Genomic DNA, 12,914 nt, shown 5'->3' with positions numbered 1-12,914 from the left:
CACATTCAAACAATAATGGTGAGTTTAGATTTTTGGTGTCCCCAGGATTGCTACAAGCCATGTCTCTTGTCCTCATGGCCACTGGCTTGGTGCAGTTGAAATTCCCTACCTCTGAAATTTCTGGGCTAAGATCTGTGTTGATATTAAACCCAGGTTCAGGGGAAGCTTACATACTTGGATAGCACATGGGACCCACAGCAGGCTTGCTGGAGCCCAGGGTGTGGCCGTGCTGGGTGAGATATTCCTTCTCCTCGCCATCCTTGCCTGTCTTACTTGCCTTAGACTTGACAGGAAGCACAGCAGGGTCACTTGTGCACTGAATAGCAGAATGAGAAAATGGCCCATCAGGATGCAAACACAGAGGAAACAGTGGCAAGATATAGGCCCAGGGGCACAAAGTGGTGGGGTGACACAGTTGGGGTGAGACTCATGTCCCCCTCCTCCAAACCTGCCTCAAGCTGGGAACCATGATAGGCGAGATGTTTTATAATGAGCCCTTGGGACTTGCCATCTTCAAAAGAGAAGCCTGGGCTGGGGAGATGGCTTAGTTGGTGAAGCTCTTCTCATACAGGCTTTTTTTTTTTTTTTTAAATCCCAAACATGGAGTGGGGGAAGGAGGACTTATCTAATCTGTGAGCTTTGGGCTCCAGTGAGAGGCTGTCTTAAAGGAAAAAAAGGGAGACCGCTCCTGAGGAATGACTCCTTAGCTTGACCTCCAACATCCACATGTACATACACACTCGACCACACGCGCCACACACATACATACACACGCAGGCCCCTGGTTCCAGAGGAAATGGAACATATGTTCAAGAAGTCTCAAAGCACTGGAGAAAAAGAACGCATCTCCTACCTTTCTAAAGCAGTGGGCCCGAAACTCAGTTGCACAGCAGAATCATCCAGAAATTGTCCAGGCACTCTCCAGACCAATTTAACCCCGGTGCCGGCGGATGGCCCAACCCCCCAGCATTTCTTGATGCTGCCCAGGTAGAGAAGTTCCTGGCCTCTTCTGTCCTAATCTGCCACTAGAAGAACATCCGGAGCTGCATGCCTTTGGCAAAGGCTTACATCCCCTCTTCCTTATCTACAGCTGTGACCCTGGCTTCTGGTCACATTCTTATCACCTTATAAAAGTCAGATGGATTCTGGAAATGCTCTCATTTTCTTGTAGTGGTTTCTTACTTCAGCATTTCCACTCTAAGAAAGTTTAGAAATAGAAGCATCAGGCACTATGGGGACAACTAAGCTCGCTCGGGTCCTCAGCAAGGGTTCTCAGCCCCTCCTCCCCAGGGCCCCAATCACATAGGCTGTGCACACCTGGCCAAGGAGAGGTTAGCCCTGCAGGCATGTCAGTGGTTAACCATCAGTGGAAGACTTGAGGGAGCCTTACCGGAGAGACACCCCCCTGAGTGGACCACACGGAGACAAAGGCAGGAGGCCCCACCCCAAACCTCAGGTTCCACTGCCATCCTTTGTCACCAGTCTCTGCTTTGACTCTTATCCCTAAGTTCTGTTTCCTAAGACATTTATCAAAATGTTGGTGACAGCAACTACTGAGAAAAGTCCCACTGTGGCAGGTGCTGGGGCCCTTCCTCGAGTGCGCACTCGACTCCAGGAGTTAGCCAGAGACAAAACTGTGCCGCTGAGACAGCAAGCAGCCTGATTCCTGGCTGTCAGAGCTTTGGGATAGCCACAGGAGCCATCCACAAGTGCAGAAGATCCCAACGCTAGCCTCAGTGCAGACTCAAGCCATGGGGCTTCCTCAAGGCCAGCCGCGGGGAGTGGGGGGGGGGGGGTAGCCAGAGCCTCAGCATGGCGTCCATGAGTACCAGCCCCTTTAAGAGAAGCAAGTTGACCCAACAAGGCAGGACTCTCCCTATCACACCCCAGACAGTGATGGAATTCGGGTCGGAGTCTGGGACTCCCTAGGGCCTGTTCAGCTGCCCCAGCCTGGGCAGGGAAGAAGGAAAATCCATCTCTGCCCTCTCCCAAAACACGAGGTACACAGCTTAGAGGTGACCCACTGACTCCAGTTCAAGCAGGCTTTGGCATCCCCCAGCACTCTGGCTTTATAGGAGCAGGAGAGGAGCCATCCAGAGGTCAAGGGCAGGCAGGGTATCAGGTGGTCAAGAGCAAGGCATGGCAGTGGAGGTCTGCCTATTTAGCAGCCCAGTTTTCCAGAACCTGATGTGTAGTTCAGTCCCATCTGAGAAGGCAAGCACTGTGGCCTTGTGTCCACAGGTCAAGGGTAAGGCCAGGCCTCTGGATCACGGGGTGATATCTCCCTCCTGGGTTTGAAAGGGAGAAAACAGGCCAGGAGACAGAGCTGGACAGTGACTGAGGACAAGGACTCCATCGATCACAGGCCAGGGCCTGAGCCCTGGTTATGGTGCAGGCCTCTCTGTTTCCTGCAGAGGTTCTCACTAGAGTGAGACTTTTCTCTCTCCTTTTTGCTCAGCTCTGTGGCAAACAGAGGCCCGAGACTGTGCTACAAAGTTGCTTTTCTGTTGGGATCAAATACTTGACATGAGCAACTTCCACATGTCTCAGGCATTTGAATACTTGGTACCCTGTTGGTGGTTTGGGGGAGAGGATTGGGAGGCATGGCCTTGCTGGAGGGAGTGTGTCCCTGGAGATGCGCTTGTGTTTAAAATTCACTCCGTTTTGAATTGGTTCTGTCTCTGCCTCCTGTTTGTGGGTGGAGATGTGAGCCGGCCCAGGGCCATGTGTTTCCGGTGCCGTCATGATCCCCACCATGATAGTGACGGCCTCTCATCCCTCCAGAACCATAAGCCCCAAATAAACTCTTCCTTCTAGAAGTTGCCTTGGTCATGGTGTTTAATCACAACAACAAAATGTAAGATGTGTTTCTTATTTGAGTTTGTTGTTATCATCATCATCTTAAAGGTATGTGTGTGTTTGTGTGTGTGTGTTTCTATGTGTGTGTCTGTGTGTGTCTCTGTATGCTTGGTATGCATATGTATACATGTGGGTGTGGTATGCTAGTTCATGTGTGTACATGTGGAGGTCAGAGGTCAGATGCCACAGTTACTTTACACCTTTTTTCTTTCAATGTAATATTTTTCTTGATTATTTAGGAATTTGGCATCATGCACCCTGAACACACTCATTTTCAGTCCTTCCATGTTTGCCCCCCAACCCTTGTGACATCCCCCAAAATTATTTTTGAAAAAAAGGAAAAGAGAAAAAATAAAACCCAAAGTGTGTTATCTTTAAATTCACTGGAGCATGGTTAAACTCTTAGTAGCCTGCCCCTTAAAACAACTGAGATGTTCTTCTCCTAAGTTCCCACAGAAGCCATCAGTCATGGACGGCTAACTTCAGCACCCTTATCACACTTTTAAAGAGTTTTCTTCAGCACACATGTGGGGGGGGGGGGCAAAGGATAACTTTTCAGGCATTTATTTTTCCTTTCATTATTATTTTTATTTTTAAACATTGTCTTGGTTATTGTTCTACTGCTGTGAAGAGACAGCACGACCAAGACAACTTACACAGTGGTGGCGCACGCCTATAATCCCAGCACTCTGGGAGGCAGAGGCAGGTGATTTCTGAGTTCGAGGCCAGCCTGGTCTACAGAGTGAGTTCCAGGACAGCCAGGGCTACACAGAGAAACCCTGTCTCAAAAAAAAAAGAAAGAAAGAAAGAAAAAAGAAAAGAAAGAAAGAAACAAAGAAAGAAACAAAGAAAGAAAAAGAGTTCTCTTCAATGGCTTCCTGTTTAGTAACTTTATGGTAGTGGTGCCCACAGCCAGAGCCATATGGCAGGATGGCCTGTTCCCCCCTATTTTTCTGAGACAGTCTTTCATTGAACTCAGATCTAGCTTTTTTTTTTTTGACTATCCTGCCAGAATAGTCATGTACTCAACCTCATAAACTATAAGCAAGCTCACAATTAAATGCTTCCTTTTGTAAGTTGTCTTGGTCATGCTGTCTCTTCACAGCAGTAGAACAATAACCAAGACAATGTTTAAAAATAATAATAATGAAAGGAAAAATAAATGCCTGAAAAGTTATCCTTTGCTCCCCCCACATGTGTGCTGTGGCATGCACACACACGTATATCCACGTATACACACAGATGCATGCACTACATACATATGCATACACATACATGCATATACATACAGACATACATGCATACAAACACACACATGCTTGCAGACACATACCAATTAATTAAAATATTTAAGATATCAATAAATATAGAATGAGATGCATAATAGTATTGATAGTTCTAGTGTAAATTTAGAGCATGGCTGGGTATCATCTTATTGAATGGTTGGGTAAACTATAAAAATTATAAAGAATAAAGGAGCCTGTGCTGGGAGAATATTTTAGTTACTGTCCAGTTGCTGTGATGAAACATTATGAACAAGGCAATTTATTTAAAAAAAAAAAAGTGTTTGCTGGTGGTGCACACCTTTAATCCCAGCACCTGTTCTTGATGGTTAGGTGAAGGCATGGCAGCAGGACACCTAGGGTCTGACATTTCTTCAGATGCCATGAGCATTCTGGGATATGATGGCTCAGTGTTAGAGGTGACACAGAGGCGTTGTTGCCTTGCGTCATCTCCATAGCTGCTTCATGACTCATTGCTGGTTCGTTTCCTCTGTGCTGGTACCCAGCCAAGAGCCTCACATCGCCAGATTCCCTAATCCTTCACATTCCTCCTCCTCCTTTCCTTCTTCCTTATGTTCAGCTACAGAAAATGCTTAGAGCATCGCCTGGTCTGAAGAGAAGTGAGATCCACCCTCTCGCACTGCTTAGTTCTGTCTCCCAAAGCAGGTACACTGCTCCTCTGAAGAGGTTAGATCCCGACACCTACAGGGTGTTCTGTGGTGGCCAGTCTCTGGGTTCAGGGTGACACCTACTTGACATACTTCCCTCTTCTTTGTTTTCTCATGAGGAAGCAGAGAGACACAGCTCAGCAGCTTTCTAGCCCACCTCCAGGCCAGCAGCCAGAGGGCAGCAGCCAGAGGGCAGCCAGAGGGCAGCCCAGTCCTGAGCTTAAAGGGTAGGAGGGGCTGCGGGACCTCAGCCACACAATCAAGTCCTTAATCTGTGAGTTCTGCCTATGCAGACAACAAACCAGGCTGTCCCTAAGCAACTTGTCGCTGTGTGCCTCCATCTCCTGGACTACTATCTCCTGCAGGGGCCATGGTGAGGGTGGGTGGAAGGACCAGGGAAGTGCAGGCACTTCTGGGTTCCTGACCACACCACCAATGATACAAAGTCTGGCTCTCTTTAGAAGCATCCTTGCTTGCTTAACACACAGCAGCCCATGCTGTTCTGCCTCAAAGTTGCAAGGAGAATGACAGGAACGCCATTAGAAACAATGTATAGAATGCAGGATTGTCTGCCCCACCATAATCACCACTAGAAACAATGTATGGAAGGCAGGATTGTCTGCCCCACCACAATCACCACTAGAAACAATGTATGGAAGGCAGAGTTGTCTGCTCCACCCCCTACACACACACACACACACACACACACACACACACACACACACACAATCACCACTAGAAACAATGTATGAAAGGCAGAACTGTCTGCCCCCTGCCCCCCCATACACAATCACCACTAGAAACAATGTATGGAAGGCAGAACTGTCTGCCCCCTGCCCCCCCCATACACAATCACCACTAGAAACAATGTATGAAAGGCAGAACTGTCTTCCCCCCTGCCCCCCCCCCATACACAATCACCACTAGAAACAATGTATGGAAGGCAAAGCTGTCTGCCCAGCCACAATCACCATTAGAAACAATGTATGGGAAGCAGCACTGTCTGCTTGGACTCAGAGCGGTAACTCTCCAAGGTGAAGTGTGTCTCCAGATTGCAAGCAAAAATAATGAAAGTGAGGGACCAGGAGTCGGACTGGTAGACAGACAGACAGACAGACAGACAAAAGAGGTCTTGATCGATTCATGCTATTTTCACTTCAGCACTTAAAAATAGCTAACTTCCTGCTTCTCCCTTTCTTTCTTTCTTTTTCTTTCTATCTATCTTTTTTCGGCCACACATTTTCTAAAACAAAGACTTGGTGATCTCCTGGAAACCCCAGGGATCTGTTCATAGATATGTTTTTCCCCAACCCCAGGGAACTGTTCAGTGGGACCTCTCCTCCCATCCTAGGGATCCCATTGTTGTGACTATGCATTTGTGAACCCCAAAACACCGCCAAAGAGACATTTCCAATGTAATCATATTAGGGTCTCTTCATTACAAATTCAAGTTTGAGCTTATTCACTGCTGACCCACAGGCCATTAGGTGATGCAGCCCCCAACTCTCACTGGGACAAGGTTTTATAGGAAATGGGAGCGAATGAGGTGGTGTCTGTCTCGGCAATCATCTGATTAAATGACTATTGTAAGGTAGGTGGGTGCTCTGAAGCAAGACTGTATATAATCGAAAACAGTCTGAAAGTACATCTGAAACAATCAGATTAATCTTTGATTAACTGTTGCTAGGAAGAAGCTTGGGAGTAACTCTGGGGTGTGGGCCAAGGATAAACCACGGGGTCCAAGTACTTGGATATAGCTTGGGTTCAGCTGCAAGTCGAGTTCTCAGGCTTTTTTTTTTTTTTTTTTTTTTTTTTTTTTTTTTCTCTTAAGATGGAGGCTGGTCCCAAGATGGAGTAAATTTGGCCTTTCACCCTATTCCCTGGTAACTGTTCAGTGAAACTTTCAAGTTTCTGCAGGAGTCAGCTTCCCTGCCTTTGTCTGGATTATTCAGTCCCTGGCAGTACCCCTAAAGTATTCATTTCTGACCTCTAGAGAACTGAGGCTCATCTCATCCCCAAATATAGAATCCCCTGGCCCTCCCCAGAAAACTTGAACGCCATTATCTAAGTTCCCTCCCCACCATGAGCATGGGAAGTCTGTCTCTTCATGTGCTTTGTCATGTGTGCTTTGTGTGTTTTCTGTGTGTGTGTTTGAGAGTGTGTGTGAGTGTGTAAGTGTGTGTGTGTTTGCTCACACGGGTGTTCACAAGTGCTTCACTTTCACTGATAACCATCTGAATGCTGAGACCTGGCTTTTCCTGCCTTTTTTTATTCTTTAAATTGCCAGAGAGGGAAAAGATCACTTCTCACAACCCTGGAGCATCAGAAGAGATTAGCAGTAACTCTGGACTCTTCCCAAGAAGCAATATGGAACTAGCTGAGTAACAGAGGACCAGCCATATTTGTAGGGAACAGCTTGTCTTCAAGGCTCAAATGTACCAAGGACACGCCAAAGAGCACCTAGGGGAAAGTTGAGGAAAAGCAGGCCTAGGTGCAAGGAATCATCCTGCTCTGGAACAACAGGCCCGGCTTGTTCCTGTTAAACACTGGGAAGCTTCTGCTTACCGGAAATGTCGGACCCATAGTGAAACCACCATAGTGAAAGTGTGCCCAACCCGAGTGCACAGCAGACTGCTGGCCACACCTGGGAAAAGGGACTCTGCAAGATGGAATTACATCTGCAACCTCAGGAGAGGAGAGTCCCTGGGCGGAACCTCTCTGTGTCTCATGGTGGAAGAGATGTGGCAGTCATCGTAGAGGTACAGAGAAAACTTGTGAACAGACCTGGTGTGGAAAGCCTGGAAGGAAATTAGTTCTGTGACAGTTGTGAAATGGAAGTGCCTTCTGCCCCACAGCAAAGAGCTGAGCCAGCCAACCCCTGACTGGCCCTGTCCAAAGCCAAGGCGAGCTTGCCAGCTAGCTGAACTACTGGGACTCTTCACACAGAACACAGTGACATAAGCGGTGGGTGTTGTTTTAAGTAGCTAAGTTCACAGTTGTTTATTACAACCATACAGAACAAATACAGTGAGTGCTGACTGCAGGCAGACAAGATGAGGAGCTGCAACAGAAGCTAGCAGGATTTCATGCCTTGATCATCCGTAGTAAATACGTGTGTAAGAAGTAAACTGTACACTCAATATTCTGTATCAGTTACTTTTTTCTCTTGCTGTGATAAACTGCTAGTGGGAGGGGGGTGGCGCACGCCTTTAATCCCAGCACTCAGAAGGCAGAGGCAGATGGATCTCTGAGTTCGAGGCCTACAGAGTGAGTTCCACGACAGCCAGGTCTGCATAGAGAAAACCTGTCTCGAAAAACCCTCCGTGACCAAGACAACATATATAAATAAGAGTTTTATTTGGCTTAGGGGCTCCACAGGGATAAGAATCCCATCCTGGCAGGAGGCATAGAGGCAGGGACCAGGGACAGGAAGCTGAGAGTTCACATCTTGAACCAAAAGCATAACACAGAGAGCAAACTAAATAGGTGAGACTTTTACATTTCAAAGCTCACACACACACACACACACACACCCCAGTGACTTCCTCTAGCAAGGCTGCATCATCTAAACCTCCCCAAATAGCTCCATCAGTTAGGGACCAAGTGTTCAAGTGCCCTAGACAGGGAGGCCATGTCTTATTCAAACCATCACATATTCTGAAACTCAAGCTAAGGGGCTAGAAAAGACAGCTGCTCAGAGGACTTGCTACTTGTGGTGGTTTGATTGACATGTTCCCCACAGTCTTGAGCATTTGAACACTCTGTCCCCACTTGGTGGCAGTGTTTAGCAGTGTTGTCTTGCTGGAGGAAATATGTCACTGGTAGTGGCCTTTGAGGTTTCACACCTTCAGTTCAAGACATGAACTCTCAGCTTCCTGTTTCTGGTGCCACAGTGTCACTCCACCATCTTGGACACTAACTCACACTCATCTCTGTGGAAGTCTCCTTTGTCATGGTCTTTCATCATTGCAGTAAAAGCATAACTAGTACTCTGTCCTTCGAGGGAGATGGTTGATTCCCAGCCTGTGTCAGACAGCTCACAACCACCTGTGTCCCTTCCAGAGGTGTAATGCCCTCTTCTGGCCTCTGCTGATACCAGCATGCACACAGCGCACTCACATAAACACACACACACACACACACACACACACACACACACACGTGTGTGCACTTTTATGAAAGTCAAACTCAGTTAAAAATAGTTAACAGGGAGATAGTTCAGTGGCTAAAAATACACACCAAGGATCTGAGTTCAAATCCCCATAAAAGGCAAGCATGTAGCTAGAACATCTGAAACCCCAGCACTCTAGCCGGGAGGTGATAGATGGAGACAGAAGATCCCCAGAAGCTGGAAGGTCAGTTAATCTGTCATATGTGGAAGCAAACAAGAGACCCTGTGGCAAGATGAAAGGCAAATGTCTACATCCAAAATTGTCCTGACTTCCACACTCACACCATGGCATGTACATACCTACACTCTCATGTACACATGCATATGTGTGTGTGTGTGTGTGTGTGTGTACACATAGATAGATATAGATAGATAGATAGATAGATAGATAGATAGATAGATAGATAGATATACTTTTTTTTTTTTGAGGCAGGGTTTCTCTGTGTAGCCCTGGCTGTCCTGGAAATCACTCTGTAGACCAGGCTGGCCTCGAACTCAGAAATCTGCCTGCCTCCCAAATGCTGGGATTACAGACATGTGCCACTACTGCCTGGCTGAGATGATAGATATTTAAAAACCATTTCGAGTAGAGGCTTGGGTGGTGCCTACCACATCAGCATGAGGACCTGAGTGCACGTTGCCAGCACTCATTGAAAAGCCAAGTGTGGTGGCATGTGATGAGCCTGGAGGACCTCCAGGGCCTTGCCTGCTAAAATGAATGAGTTGTAGATTCAATGAGAGACCCTGTCCTGCTCCACCCACCACACACCCCCACCAAAACATCAGAGGGACTGAAGAAGACACTCAGTATTGACAGATTCTAAATGCACCACATACATACACACACACACACACATGCATAGCCATACAGGTGCACACGTGTATAAACACATGTATCACATATATGTTCACACATGCACATACACATGTGTGTTTGTACTCATGTATATGCACACATATATACATGCATGCACACATATGGACATACACACATACATGAACACACAAATTGTCTAAGGTGACCTTTAGCTTATATGTTGCCTGTGACAGGTCTTTCCTCTGTCCCTATGAAGAAAATTGTAACAGCTACCTCCCACCCAACCCTCCATATCCTCAGACACGGGTTTATCCATTAGTTTTTTTAAGCTGGGGCCCCAGCTGCCCAGAAGCTCCTTTCCCTGTCCCTAAGTCCTGTCTGCTTGCAGAACTCTTGGCCTTTTGTTCTTGGTGTAAGCTAAGATACAGCTGTGCCCCAGAAACCAAACCAAACAATGCACTAAACAAGAGACTCAAACTTCAGCCTGAGTCTTCCCAAATGCTGCTCTATGCTGCCTTAAAGAATACTGGTAGATTGGAACCTGAGGAACAGTATTGTTCTCCTTTTCAGTTTCTTGGGCTTCTCTCAGCTCCTCTAGACCTCAGCATTAGTCACAGCCTGCACTGTGGGTAAATGTTTAGATCTGGGGTGCTCTCCGCAGGCTCATGCTCAGAATGCCTGGTCCCCATGGCGACCATGCTGGAAAGCTTGGATTCTAACTGGCTGAAGTGTGGCTTTTGAAAGTCATGGCCAGGCCCCTGTGATGCCAGGAACCTCTCCCACACACTGCTGTCTAGAATTCAGTCACACTGCCCACTGCCCCATGGACTGAGACCCTCTGAAACCCTGAACACAAACAGAACTTTCCTCACTCCCATAGTTTTCCTTTTCAGTTGTCACAGAGCTATGAAAGGCACTGACACTGGAGGGGCTGGAGAGATGGCTCAGTGGTTAGAGCACTGACTGCTCTTCCAGAGGTCTTGAGTTCAATTCCCAGCAACCACATGATGCCTCACAACCATCTGTAATTGGATGATGTCCTCTTCTGGTATGTCTGAAGACAGCTACAGTGTACTCATGCATAAAATAAATAAATCTAGAAAGGAACAGAGAGAGACGGGAGGGGGAAAAAAAGCACTGACACAGACTTAACACATGCAGAAGTCATCTTAAAATTGTTGGTGCCCAAGAAAGTGCAGAAGTTACGGCCTAACACCATAAACATCACTGAAAGGACCACAAACACGTGCAGCTTCAACAGTGTTTGGACCAGTGGTCCTCAACCTGAGGGTCGCAACTCCTGGGTCTCATCAAATATCCTGGATGTTAGATATTTACATTATGAGTCATTAACAGCAGCAAAATCATAGTTATGAAGTAGCAATGAAGCAATTTTATATTTGGGGGTCACCACCACATCATTAGGAGCTGTGTTAAAGGGTCGCAGCATTAGGAAAGTGGAGAACCAGTGGTCTAGGTGCTAATGTTGCCTAAAGAGATGACAGATTCAGTTAACACCTACCAGAAACCCAATGGATGTTTTTGCAGAATGCAAAACTTTCTTAATGCTGTGATAAATGCCAAGTCAACTCAGAGAAGGAAGGGTATATGGTTCTGGTTCCAGGGTCCACTACTGTGGGGAGGGAGACACAGCAGCAGCCGGAAGCTGTGAGCTCACCTCTTCAGATGATAGCACAGAGCCACCAGTTCCCACAGAGAGGGAACTGGATAGGAACAGTTGAAGCGGACTCAATGCTGCCCAGAGCAGGATTCTATCAATTTATTTGTGCTTGCATTTTGAGAGGACTGAGCCAGGCTGAGTCCGTGGCAGGCTTCAAACTGGCAGTTCGGGAGCATAGGCCTAAGTTTCTGTTTCCCAGAATTGGGCAAGTTTGGGCAAGTCAGTTACTGGAAAAACCACCACCCATGGGCAGCCCATGGGCAATCAGAAGCTGCCCAGCCTCTTAGCCTGAGGCAAGAGCAGTGAGTCAGCAACAGTTTCCAGCACCGGTCCTGGAATGTCTGTCCCCAGAGCCCTAACCAATCCCAAAGACACCCATACTCCAGACCGAAGCAACCAATCAAGATAAAGGTCACCTACTCCCTCCCTGTTATCCTCTAATCTGCTTTAAATTGAGCCCGTGAGCTCACCTGGGCCTCTCCATCCGGGTGAATAGTAGACCCCTGAATACTATTTGAGTCTGGGATATCATTCTTCGTCCTTACAATTTGTTAGTTTATTGCCTTTTTTTTTTTAAATGGTTTTTTGAGACAGGGTTTCTCTGTGTTACCCTGGCTGTCCTGGAATTCACTCTGAGATCACCTCAAACTTAAGAGACCTGCCTGCCTCTGCCTCACGAGTGCTGGGATTAAAGACATGTGCAACCACTACCTGGCTTCATTAGTTTATTTCTTATTTGTTTGTTTCAAACTCCTATGTGGGTGTTCTGAGTCACCTGGGTCGATCAAAGAAAGAGATCACTCCCAAAGTGTACCCAGGCTCTCAGGCAGCAGGGAGGGGCGTCTCAATGAACGGAACCTCGAACAGCCTCACAGAAACATTTTATTGAGTGTTACACAGAGGTTGTTTTTTTAGGTAAAACACATTTCTCATACCAAAGCCCCTCATCTGATCTATTGTTTGGTGAAGGAAAACACCACACCGCTGTAAATTCAGTCCTTACTGTGCACTGTTGGCAGTGTCCAATAATGCAAGACTTTCCATCTTGTGATCATAGTCACGCACGCACAGGCTGTACTGCTCCTTCAGGAAAACAACTCTATAGATAACAGAAAACAATCACTGTTTTTATGATTCTTTCACGGTCAAAGTACTTCTAAAACAACTCTTCATTCTGATGTTTACCCTAGATACACTGAAAAACAGCTTTTTCATTCTGATGCTTACCCTAGGCAGAACAATTCCACTAGAATTCCACTCCACCTGTAGGTCTCAGGATTTAACAAAGGCCCCACTCCCTAGGGCTGTAGGGCTATCTCTCCCTACTTTACTTAGCTCCCAGGGTTGTGGTACTGTATCATACAGGGCATACATAGCTCTGGTGTGGTATCTGCCAGCATTCTGTCTAAGCTCCGCCCCACAGTTACCTGGCAAC

The sequence above is a fragment of the Apodemus sylvaticus genome, chromosome 17, assembly GCF_947179515.1.
Source record: "Apodemus sylvaticus chromosome 17, mApoSyl1.1, whole genome shotgun sequence".
Taxonomy (NCBI): Eukaryota; Metazoa; Chordata; class Mammalia; order Rodentia; family Muridae; genus Apodemus; species Apodemus sylvaticus.
This window is presented reverse-complemented; position numbering follows the sequence as displayed.